The sequence below is a fragment of the Macrotis lagotis genome, chromosome 5, assembly GCF_037893015.1.
Source record: "Macrotis lagotis isolate mMagLag1 chromosome 5, bilby.v1.9.chrom.fasta, whole genome shotgun sequence".
Taxonomy (NCBI): domain Eukaryota; kingdom Metazoa; phylum Chordata; class Mammalia; order Peramelemorphia; family Peramelidae; genus Macrotis; species Macrotis lagotis.
In genome coordinates this window covers 40,965,939-40,979,533 of record NC_133662.1, presented here as the reverse complement: position 1 = coordinate 40,979,533, position 13,595 = coordinate 40,965,939, and the positions used below count along the sequence as shown (strand labels likewise).

General features: G+C 34.3%; 1 protein-coding gene across 1 annotated transcript in view; it reads left to right on the top strand.

The window, feature by feature from the left end:
• COL21A1 (collagen type XXI alpha 1 chain) overlaps positions 1 to 13,595 on the top strand; it is a 322,637-nt gene that overhangs the window by 27,251 nt on the left and 281,791 nt on the right. The window lies entirely within an intron of this gene.

Sequence of the window (13,595 nt, the reverse complement as noted above, 5' to 3'; positions counted from 1 at the left end):
GCATAGGAAGATGATACTGATAGCTAACTTTCTCATTTATAAGGGCACATAGAAGGAGCATATATAGACAACACTCAAGTGGGAGTTGAATATAAAGGATATTATATTAAAAAGATGGAGTTAAGGGATTAGAGAGAAATATACTGGGAGAAAGGGAAAGAAGGAGGGTGAATGTAGTCAATTATTTCACATAAAAATGCAAGAAAAATCTTTTTCAGTAGATTGGGAGAAGGGCAAGTTGAAGAGGAGTATGTGAGCCTTACTTTCATCAAAACTGGCTCAGATTCAATTGGGTATAGAAATCTATCTTACTCTAGAAGAATGCCAGAGGAGAAAGGAATAGGAGAAAGAGGGGGAGGTGATAGAAGGGAGGGAAGACTGAGGGAGGGGAGTAGTCAGATGCAAAACACTTTTGAAGAGGGATAGGGTGAAAGGAAAGAGAGAACAGATTAAATGGGGTTGAAAGAAATAGGATGGACTGAAATACAGTTAACAGTAGTAACCATGGGGAAAAATATTGAAATTTCACTTCCAAACTCTCCTCCCCACCTTGCCCCCCACCACTGTCTTGGAGGAGGGAGAAAAACCAAGGGACCAAACAGGATTTGCTGTTTTATACCATATAACCAATTCTTTTCACCTATTCTATATGGTTTGCTATAACTAAAGTGAATGATGGAATCTGTTATTTACTTTCCTTCTCCCATTGCATTGAAATAGAAGGTTTTCTTATTATTTTTTGTAAATAATTTCATGACACCTTGGAGTTCCTTGAAGATAGGAAATATCTTTTGTCATTCTTTGTATAAACAGGGTTTAGCACAGTAATAGGAGAGTCTGAATAAATATTTATGGATTGACTGATTTAAAGAGAGAGTCAATATGGTCTGGTACCTAGAATATCAGTCTTTGAATCAGGAAGACTTGGATCTAAATTCAGTCACTATCTTTTACTAGTTGTCTGTGTGTATGTGTGTGTGTGTGTGTGTGTGTGTGTGTGTGTGTGTGTGAGAGTGATTATGGGCAATTAATAATCTCTTTGAACCTCAGGCAATATGAATGATCTATTAAAGGTCAAACTCATATTTTTATCATTTTATATATATATATATATATATATATATATATATATATATCATCTATATATCATATGTAAATATCAATCCAACTTTCTGACAAAATCATGTCCTTATCTGAAAGTAATGAAGATTAAATGCTGACTTTTTAAAATTAGTGTACAACAAGATAAGAAAATATTGAAACAAATACATATCATGTTGTATAGCATATATATTTTCATTGACTTAGCCTTTGATATCATACATGTCTTGCAGAGATTTTAAAACCTAATTTAGAGAGGCTCAAAGGGGAGAGGGAAAAGAATGCTTAATTTGGAAACTGTTGACCTAGATTTGAATCTTAACTTTCCTTTTCAGTGCCTGTTCTGTTACTGTTTGTGTGACCTTTGGCAATTTAATTGCAGTACGGGGTGAAAGTTGACAGAACACTTGGCCTGGTGTCTATATCATCTGAATTCCAATCCAGTCTCAGATAACTCCAAGTTATATGCTCTTAGATAAGTCACTTATCTTCTGTTTGTCTAATGGTAATAATAATAGCAGAGTACTTATAGACTCAATAATGATGATGATGATGATGATACTATAGTACCTATTATAGGTACTCTAGCATCATCATCATCATTATCATCATCATCATCATCATCCTCAGTTCCACCTCTACAGAGGGTTGGATTAAATAGGATTTTTTCCAGATATAAATTGATCATTTGTTACATTTTACAAACTATTTATAGAAATAGACTGCAGATATTAATTTATTTTGGGAATAGTTTTCCAATTCTAACTTCAAAATATTAATTCTTTGTTGTTGTTTTCAGTCCTATCTGACTGTGATTCCATTTGGAATTTTATTGGCAAGATACTTGCATGGTTTGCCATTTCTTTCTCTAGTTAACTGTATAAATGAACAAACTGAGGCTAACAGGTTAAGTGTTACTTAGGGTCATACAGCTTGAAAGTGTATCTAGGGCTAGATTTGAAATCAAGAAAATAGGTCTTTTTGACTCCAGGTTCAAGGCTTTATATACACTTCAGCATCTAGCAACTCTTTTTATTTTTGGGGTTGTTTTTTTTAAAACTGGGTTAATTCTTTTTGTATATGGGAATCTTTCTAATGATCATCACTGAAAACATGTATTGTCTGTTATCATTTAGGACTAAACTTGTTGCTATTCATATCTGAGTTTGTATATGAGTTAACTTTATTATCTAAAAATTTTTCACTCCAATACCTTATTTGACAGTTTCCTATTTTTTTTTAAAGTTAACATATGCTTTTATTTTTAAAAATTTATTTATTATTTCATTTTCCCTAATTTCATGTAAAAATAAATTTTTGGCATTTGTTTTTTTTAAATTTTGAGTTCCAAATTCTCTTTCTCTTCCAGCACCCCTAATTAAGAAGGCAAGTAATTTAATATAGATTATACATGTGCAGTCATGCAAAAAATATTTCCATATTAGTTATGCTGTGAAAGAAAACATAGATCCAAAAACCTCACCATAAAAAGTAAAGTAAAAAAGAAAGTTTGCTTCAATATGCACTCAGATCCTATCAATTCTTTCTCTGGGGATGGATAACATTTTTCATTATAGGTCCTTTAGAATTATCTAGCATCACTGTTTTGCTGAGAATAACTAAAATCATTGACAGTTGATCATTGTACAATATTGCTGTTACTGTATATAATTTTTTTTCCATTTCATTTTGCATCAGTGAGCCTTGTCTCTATGCTTTATGAAGATTATTTTGGTAGTCATAAGAAGAATACATTAGGGAGGGAAGCAGGTTGACTGTCTAATTAGGAAGGAATGATGATGTTTTTCCTTTATTCTTAAAGAAGACATGACATTAGAGGTGATGCCATGAAAAGTACATGAATTGGATTTGACTGAGGGGTTGCTGAGTCACCAGTCTCATTTTCTCCTCCTGAGTCATCTGGGTCCAGTGACTAGATATGAATTATGATAACTGGAGATACCCTGTAGAAGAGGCAATCAGGATTACGTGACTTGCTTAATGTCACACAAGTAGTAAGTATCAGTTGTCTGAGGTTGAATTCAAATGCCAGTCATCCTGACTACAATATTTACTGCGCCACCCTGCTAGTCTTATAATAGGTGATGCCTCTTGACTGGAAAGAAGAGGATGATCCTAGAGATTATAATTCAGGGACAGTTGTTAAAACTTGGCAAATGATTGTTTATTTTATGGTATAGTGATAAGTAATTGGAAGAGTTAAGAATAAGAAATAGAAAAGTTTGAAGGAAGGGGTAGATTTATGGAGAAAATATGATTTCAGTTTTAAACATCTTGAACTTCAGATGAAAATGGACTATTTAAGGAGTTATCCAGCAAGCATTTTAGTTAGTGATGTGGTAATGGAGTTCAGGAGATAAATTAGAGATAGATATAAACTTTTGAATTATTATTTAGAAATGATTGAAGCCTTAGAAACTGATCACCAACAGAGAGGGGGAGAGGGGAAAGGGAGAGGGAGGGAGGGAGGGAGAGAGAGAGAGAGAGAGAGAGAGAGAGAGAGACTATAAAGAACATATACAAACATTTATTTATCACTTTTTGTCAAATGATGTATTATTTAAACCTTTATAAAATATATTTTATATTTCAAGTACATAATATAGCCATAAAACTGAAAGTCTCAATAATATTTAATAAAATAATTTTTTATATTTTTAAATACTCTTTTCTTACAACCCTGTGAGATAGATATAAGTATTATCTTTCATTTTATATCAAAAGAAGAAAAGTAAGAAACAAGACCATTTAAGTTAAAATATTTGTCCATGGTCACACACTGTCAGAGCCAGGTTTAATTTTAGCTGTTTCCTGACTTAACCATTCATTATTCATACTGCCACTGCCATCAAAAGACACAGCAAAACAAAAAGATAAATAATCGAAGTTAGTGCTATTAAAGGACTAAATTATTGTTTCTGTCCCCATCCCTCTAATCTCCCTCTATACTCACAGTCATTGTTTCAGAAATGGAAAATTATTTAAAGAGCTCCTTCCTCACATTTTTCTGTATAATCCCTTCTACTTATAAGTCCTCTTTGCTTTTTTGATCTTTGAGAAGAGTTAGAGACTCAATTTCTGTTCTCAGTTATGTTTTCCTGTATACCTTTGGACAAGTCATTTAACTCTTTTGGGACTTCAATTTGAAGTTTGAAATACTAGGTTTTGTGATCCCTTTCAACTTCCCCAGGATATCTGTGAAATTTGAGAAAGAACAGTTTAAAATAACTGGAAATTAGCACAATCCACAATTTAATAAAAATGATGGGGACCATGAGCCAGATGGTATTCTTATAAATTGCTTTTTTAGAACCTCAAATGGAACTAGAAAAAATACTTTCCTATTCAACTCTTCCTATTGGAAGACAAATCCTTCATTTAGAGGTCTGGATTTCATCATAAAACTGAATATGCTAGGCCTAATCATTTCCCAGAGAAGCAGCATACTTTATATAATGTATACTTAGAATGTAATAATGCTACAGATTGAGTGAATCCAATTTAACAGGAGAGATTAGAGACATACACATACATGTATGTATGGAGGAAAATGATAGACATAGCAGCAACAATGAGGTGGATGAATGCTACAAAGTGAAAATTATAATAGGTGACATCATTAACCTTCTGTTTCAAAACTAAAAGTCCATGATAGTAGAATTATTTTTAAAACTATCATTAAAAGGTGTATGTGAATTTGTTAATAGCCCCAACTGTTTTTCCTTTCCTTATTTTCTAACTCTCCTCTACATTTCTTTATATTTTTAACTTGACCAATTTGGTTACTTATTTCTGAGATCAGACCTCTTATGTTCAGAGGCGGAAGGTACCTCAAAGTTTATCTAGTCCAATCCTCTTATTTTACAGATGAGGCAATGGAAGTTAAAGACCTTTCCTAAATTTATACAAAGAGAAGAGTAGCAGAGCTGTTATTTGAACCCATATCACTATCACCCCACCCTCTTTTCATTGCATTATCCCTAGAAGATGCCTCCATTTTCCCATCATGTCACAATGGAAGAGACCTCTGAAGTCCAATGATTTGGATATAAATTCTACATCTGATCTTTACTTGTGTGATTTTTAGTGGGACTCCCAATCTCACTGGATTAGTTTCCTAATCTGTAAAATGATGAAGTTACTTAGATGGTCTGTGGAGTCCCTCTCAATATGAATTACATTCAATATGCCTTATGTTCCTCATTTGTAAAATGTGGAGGTTGAATTAGATGATATTTAAAATTTCTTCTAGCTCTAAATCTAAAATCCATTGATAATTATTTTTATCTATTTTCTTCATTTCATTTGTAACACCATTCCCTCTTTTTGGTTATTGAAAGTATGGGAAATTAGAGGATCTGGTTTCACATCTCATTTCTGCCATCTTTATGTGACTTTCGGCAAGCAACTTGACTCTATGTTCCCTCATGTGTAAAATGAGAGAATTGTACTAGGGGTAGTCCTTAAGGTCCATCTCAACTCTGAATCTTAATTGCCCTTGAAGTCTTTTTTGTACATTTTTCAAGGATCAGTTTAAAAGCTACTTCCTTCATAAAGCCTGATTTTCCTCCAAAGGCAACTATAAAAATAATAAGTGAATTACATTATGGTTACTTCTTCTGAAATGGTAAGACATTTTTCTTCCCAGTCTAGTAATTACTGCATTCTATCTGTGCTAAGTTTATCTGTTCATTGGTTTCTGTTCTATGCTAACCATGTTGGTCTATTAGTTTCTTATGGGGGAGAATTTTGTCTTACTTATCCATATATCAACTGCAGAGACTTTCAATTTACTCTGTGTAGCAGGTGTTCAGTAAGTAAACATACTTTTCTTGAGTTAAGTTGAAAAGAATAAGCAGCAAATCTCTTATGCAACTTTGTACCATGGATTTTCTTGACACTTTGTTTACTTAAGGAAATTCTGGTGCACTATTCCAGGAACATTTTGATTCTTGAATAGCTAAAGGCAAAAAAGGAAAAATAAAAAAGGAAATATACTTAAGGAAAAAGTGCTAATGACTGAAGGGAAATAATTAGCTATTTTTGAATTATACATTAGACAAATTAGCCAATTTTTACTTTGTTTTCCCTTTCTTTTCTCCATATCTTTAGGAATAGGATTGATTAAACCTGGTTATTTGTTTCTGAGATCATGGAGAAATCTTAGAGTGAGAGGTTGAAGAGGCCGTTGGTGATGAAAGAGTTCAGATTCTTAGTGTGAAGTGAAAGATGTGGATTATTAAAGAAAATAAACTTCATTTACTAATGACCCTTAATAGCATATCATCTAGTAAGAGTCTGAGAATAGCTAAATGAACATGAGGCTATTTGTTTAAATTATGAACAAGTGAATGATTTATGCGTTTTCTTTCTGTTTCTCCCTACAATGGACATTTATTAATTATTCTTATTTATACCTAATTATCCAAAGAATCATGTTATTGCCACAGTAAGAAGGGATTGAAGTCACAGGGTCTGAGTGTAAGACTGGTATTAGTAACATACTCCCAGGATTTTGCTTGGGTAAAGCAAACCCTCAAGTTCTCCACTTGAAAAATGAAAGGGTTGTTACTAGATCCTTATCAGTTCTAGAACATTAAATTACAAGGTTAAAAGATCTCTAAAAATGCTTAAAACAAATGCTTTCTCCTGTCATTTCAATGTAGTAGTAATGATGAAAGAACAAAATATAATGCTTCTAGGGGCAAAAGAAAGATTTATATGTTATCTCTTATACTTTGATGAATTTGAAGTTTTGCCCTATCTAAACCTGTGAAATTCTTTTCTGTTTTCTACCAGTTTTCTAGAAGTTTATTTCTTTTAGTTTCTTATTTGGGTTGTCAGTCTTGTATATTTTATTCTTGGTACATGATTGGCACACTTTCATATTTTAGAACATTGATATTCTTGAAAATCTTTTATACTAAGCACATATCAGCTTCATCATTATCATCATCATTTGCACTATCTCATAGTGCTAAATATTTTTCCATGTACTTTTTTAAAAGATTTTATTTGAGTTTTACAATTTTTCTCCCAATCTTAACTCCCCCCCCCCCCCATGGATAGCAATCTGTCAGTCTTTATTTTTGTTTCCATGTTGTACATTGATCCAAATTGAGTGTGTTGAGAGAGAAATCATATTGTAGGGTTCTGATTTTTAATCCACTCTGCTATTCACTTATGTTTTAAGGGAGAGTTCATCCCTTTCACATTCAAAGTTATGATTACTAAAGCTTTATTTCCCTCCATGCTATCTTCCCTCTGTATTTCCCCCCTCCCCCCCTTTATTTGTATTTCCCCAGTATTTTATTTCTGAATGTCACCCCCTTCAGTGTGTTTGTCCTTCTATATCACTCCATCCCGTTTCTTTCCCCTTTCCCTTTTCCCCCTTTCCCTTCCCTTCCTTTTGTTAGTTCCCCATTTTCTCCCTCCCTCTCTCTTTCTCTATCCCCACTCCCCTTTTCCCCTTTTAATACTTGGAAAGTTAGATGTTTTTTAAGTTAACTAAGTATGTGTAAATTTACTTTAAACCAAGTCTGATGAGAAGAAGATTCAGGTGTTTCTCATCTCCCTTTTCCCCCTCTATTACCATAGGTATTTTTGTACCTCTTAATGTAATGAGATTTACCCCATTCAATCCCCTCCTTCCTCCTGTCTCCTTCCTGTCCCCCTTTTTAAAGAGGTAGTGTTTTTAAAAATCATTCTGAGTCATAGAAAATTCTGAGTGTCCATCACTTCTAGCTAAGTACATTCTATCTAAAAGAGTTAAAATTCTTGAGAGTTATTAGAGTTTTTCTCCCAAATAGGGTTAAAGCCAATTACATCCCATTGAATAACAGTCTCATGGACAGGTCATGAATGTCCATCACTTCTGGCTAGGTATATTCTCTCTGTTAGAGTTATAATTCCCAAGATTTATGAGAATCTTTTCCCCCCATGCTGGTATATAGCCAATTTCAACTTGTTGGATAGCAGAACTTTTTCTTTTACTGCCCCCCTTTTTTTACCTTTTCATGTGCCTCTTGAACCTCCTGTTTAATATCCAAATTTTCTATTTAGCTCTGGTATTTTCATCAGGAATTTTTGAAATTCTTCCATTTCGTTAAATGTCCATCTTTTTCCCTGGAAGAGAAGGCTCAGCTTTGTGGGATAGTGGATTCTTGGCTGTATTCCAAGCTGCCTTGCTCTTCAAAATATCTCATTCCAGGCCCTTCGATCCCTTAATGTTGATGCAGCCAGATCCTGTGTAATCCTTACTGTGGCTCCTTGATATTTAAATTGTTTCTTTCTGGCTGCTTGCAGGATTTTCTCTTTTATCTGATAGTTCTGGAATTTGGCCACAACATTCCTTGGTGTTTTCGTTTTAGGATCTTTTTTTTTCCTGGAGAGGATTGATGTATTCTTTCAATAACTAGTTTTCCCTCTGGTTCCATGATGTCAGTGCAATTTTCCATCACTAGATCCTGTAATATTAAGTCCAGGCTTTTTTTTTTCTCTTCAATGTTTTCAGGAAGTCCTATATTTTTCAGGTTGCCCCCTTTTGACTTATTCTTGAGCTCAGTGGTTTTGCTCATGAGGTAGTTCACATTTTCTTCTATTTTCTTCTATTTCTTTGATTTTGTTTGACAGGCTTTTGCTGTCTCATGAAGTCATTAGTTTTTGCAGACTCCATTCTTTTTTTTTTTAGGGAGGAGTTTTCTTCATTAACCTTTTGCAATTCCTTTTCCAATTGGTCAATTCTACTTTTGAAAGAGCTTTCCATTTGACCAATTGAGGTTTTGAGAGAACTATTTCCTTTTTTTTTTTTTTGCCCAATTGGGGATCTGAGAGATTTATTCTCATTTTTTATTTGTCCAATTGTATTTTCTAAGGATTTGGTTTCTTGTTGCAAGGTATTAATCTTCTCTTGGGTTTCTTTTGCCAAATTTTCCAATTGCTTTTTAAACTCCTTCCTTATTTCTTCAAGGGAGTCTTTCTGTACTGGAGACCAGATCATATTCTCCTCAAAGGGTCTAGGTCTCTCTGAGTTAGGGTCTTTTCTTTCCAAGAATTTTTCTATGGATCCACCTTTCTGCTGACCCTTCTTCATTTTGCTAAGACCTTGAGTTGGGGAGGGGCTGGTTCACAGGGGTTTGGTGTTGGGATCTCTAGAGGCTTTACTCACTGAGTGCAATTTCACTGGCTGGACAGTAGGAGGTGCTGGTTGCTTTCTCTGGCATGTCTGTGTCTTTGATTGAGGCCTTCTCCCTTAGCTTGAAAGGAGGGGTTGGACCTATTGAATCCTTTTACCTTCAATCAATGGTGGGCTTTACCTTGGGGGTGAGGTCATTCCTCTCCCTATTGTCAGCTAGGCTGGTTCTGCAATTGTTTGTTTTGGGAATGGGCCTCAGCTGCAATGGAGGCATGGACTTTGAGTTCCTCAGACCTGAGGAGCCCAGCGATGGTGTCTGCAGCTCTCCTGCACCAGAACTCTCCCCCAGCCCTGTTGGCAAAGTCCAGAGGGTCAGCACCAACACCCATGCCTCTGCTCCCCAGTTGACTCAAGCCCCCTTGGTCTAGCCCCACTGCAGATCCTTCTCTGAGGCCCTCAGACTCCTGGATTCCAACTGAGCCACTAATCTGGTTGATCTGGGGTTGATCCGCCCTCTGTGCCCGGACTCACCCCCTGAACTCACCCAAAGTTGCAGGAGACAAATCCTGAGGTAGATGTTCTTTCTCTTGGCTTTTCTTTCTGGATTTTGTGGGTCGGATTTCTGTTAACAGGTTTGTTTCATATGATAGATGGGGAAAGATCAGGAGACTTTAGAACTGTGCCTGTCTTCTCTCCACCATCTTCACCGGAAGACCCCCATGTATTTTTTCAACACACATTTGTCAAGTATTTAATATGTAAGACACTGTGTGAGGTTCCAGGAATACAAAATATAAAAAAAATTAAGATAGTTCTTGATCTAGAGGAGTTAGCATTCTTTTAGTAATACAATATATGTACACAAAATTAAATACAAGATATTCTGAGAACAGAGAAAGCAATGCAATATGGAATTATGGGTGGGCTTCACAGGGGATGTTTTACCTAAGCTGATTCTTGAAGAACAATAGGGAGGAGGATGGAATACATTTAAGTCATGGAGGGTAATTTGCCCAGAAAAATGGAGGTGGGAATGTCAATTTTAAGGAACATCTAGTAGTCTGGCCATTTGGAAAGTAGAGAATATGAAATGGAGTAATGTGAAATCAGGCTGGAAAGGTAAGCTGGAGCCAGATTGGGGAAGGTCCATGATGCCAGACTGAAGAGTTTGTATTTTGTACTAGAGGTAATAGGAAGCCATTGACATTTGGGTTATTTGTACTTTAAATTCTTTTAAGACCATGGTGTATCATGAATGGCAGTCATATGGCATTCCTGTAAGAATACTGTTGTTAATGAAATGAGCTCTTGAAGACAGTTTTTAAGGTCAAATCCAAGGACTTGAGTAATTTTCTAAATCCAGTACAATCTGATAAATTCTTCCTACTCATTCATGTCGAGCTCATGCTCCATTTGCAGTGCTTCTCCAGGATTAATTTGATAAATTTAGAATGTGCCCCCTTCTCTGACACTGATACTATTGTGGTGTAAGCTATTATCACCTCACTACCTGGACTATATTGAAATAGACTGCTGGTGAGTCTACCTGCCTCAAAGTTATTTTCATTTCAGCCCTTTCTCAATAAACTCTAGTGACCGCCATCACTTCTAGGGTCTAATATAAAATTTTTTGCTTGGCATTCAAAGTCCATCATAACCTAGCCCTTTTCCATCTTTCCAGTCTTCTTAGATCTTACACCCAGTGTAATCCAAGGCACTGAGCTTCTGACTGTTCTAGGAGTAAGATACTGCACTCTTCAAATCTAAGTCTTATCTCAGCTAAAATGCCATTTTGTACAAGAAGACTTCCCAATCGGCTTAATTTTAATGCCTCCCCCCACTGATTGTTTCTTGTTTATCCTGTATTTAGCTTTTGTGTATATATTTATTTTATTTTTGTCTCCTCCATTAGATTGAGTGCTTCTTGAGGGCAGAAAGTGTATTTGAATTCTTTTTATAACTCCAGTACTTAGCCAAATGTTGGGCAAATGATAGGTTTTTAATCAGTTGATAAGCTGTCAGACAGAGTGTAAAAGATTAATTTTTTATCTCCTATAGTGTTTTGTTTTTGGTATGGATAGTTATACCACTCTAATTTTGTATTTTATTTTTCCTTTTTGAGAAAAATTTCAGTGTACCAGAGCTCAGTGTTGGTAAAGGTTATTTGAGGGTGTAGAATGTAAGTGACAAAATGGTGACACAAAGAAATGAATGTTGTAGGAGATTAGAGGTGAGTAGAAATTTAGGAAATTAGAAATGAGGAGAATATTTCCATTCATTTAACAAACCTTCATTAAACACAGGCTTTATATCAAGTACCATATAGCCTAATATCAATTTTTAACCTAATAATTTTTAAGAGTCCATAATGTATTGTGCTAGCTCCAGTGGCAACAGAGAACACATCATTGATGAAGATGTTTAGGCAGAAGTTAATTGGATGGTCATTTTTAAGCAGTCCCTAGAGGAAGTTCAGGGAGGGTTGTATTAGATGACAATTGAGATCCCATTTAATTCTTCAGTTAGGCAATTGTTCCAAAACAGTTCATAAAGGAATTTTATCTATGCTGTGTTCTAACATACTGTGCTTTATGCATATAAATTTTTATGACCAAATAATAGCTTCTATTTGTTTCAGTATTGCTTAATCTTAGTTTCCATTCTTTAATTTTAAATGCCTCTGATACCTTAGTCTTGCTATTTCTTTGCCCTAAACAAAGTAGATTTTAAAGTAAGATTATAAATGGAATTGAATCCAAAGTATATTTTTTTTTTTATCAGTAGGGAGTTCAATTTCCATATTAACTGGAAAAAATATTTAATTTGAATTCAAAAGACCTAAGTTTGAATTTCAGTTATGTAAATTTATGGATAGGAGTAGAATTTATGAATAAACAAAAGTAGAGGACATTTTGATATGTAAAACAGATAATTTTGATTTAAATTGAAAGTGTTTTGTACAAATAACAACATTGTAGTCAAGATTGAAAAGAGAGTAGATAGGATTTGATATTGAACCAAGGGAGCAGTAAGTGGAAAACAATGTACACATTAACAACATTGGGAGATGTTCAATCTTAATGGAAGCAGCTCCTCTCAACAATTCAGAGAGCTAGGAAAACCATATTAGACAGCTATGGACAATTTTATCTCCACCCAGAGGAAGGAAAACAAACAAAACATAACAAAAAAGAAAAACCAATCCTTCAGAATCTGATGAAAACTTTATAAAAATTATCTATTATGTATCTCTTTCCCTTAATCCTAATTCCTCATGTAGAAAATGACTAATATGTAAACATGTGTTTATCCAAAATATGTATATACAATGTCAACCTGATTGTTCGCTGCTGAGGGGAGGGGAATGGGTGGGAAAGAAGGGTGGAAGGAAAATTTGTAACTTAAAAATATACTTGTGCATATGGATGAAAATAAATAAATTTAAAAAAGAAAAGAGTAGAAAATTGGAAGAAAACTCTTATAGAAGTTTTTTGGATAAAGGCCTCCTATCTCAAATTTAAAGAGAACTCTGTCAAATTTATAAGAATGAGATATTTATCCAAGTGATAAATGGTCAAAGAAAATGAAGAGACAGTTTTTTGGAAGAAAAAACCAAAGCATATATATATGTATATATATATATATATATATATATATATATATATATATATACATATATATATATATGGAAAAATGCTCTAAAACATTATTTATTAGAGAACTGCAAATTAAAACAACTTTCAGTGACTATGCCACACTTTTTATATTGGTCAAAATAATAGAAGAACAAAGTTGGAGGGAATGTGGAAAAATTGAGACACTGATATGTTGTTGGTGGAAGTATGTATGGTTTCAATCATTTTGAAGAAAAATATGGATATATTCCTAAATAGTTATAAATTTGAATATACCCTTTAAGTCAGCAATATTAGGTCTGTTTCCTAAGATGATCAGACAAAAAGGTAATTAAATATTTTAAAACAAAAAAACCCAGATCTTTTGTGGTGACAAAGAGCTGGAAATTAAGGGGATGTCCATTATTTGGCGGGCGGGGGGGGAGGAATGACAATATGTTGTGGCATATGATTGTGATGGAATACTACTGTCATATAAGAAATGAGTAGCAGGTTGGTTTTAGAAAAGCATAGAAAGACTTACATGAAATAATGAAGAGTGAAAAAAAGCAGAATCTTGAGAATGCTGTGTATAATAGCAGCATTATTATTCAAAGAATGACTGAATGACTAAGCTATTCTGAGTAATATGAATATTCAGATCACCTTCAAAAGACCTATGAAGGAAGATGCTAAACACCTATAGAGAAAGAATTGATATAAGG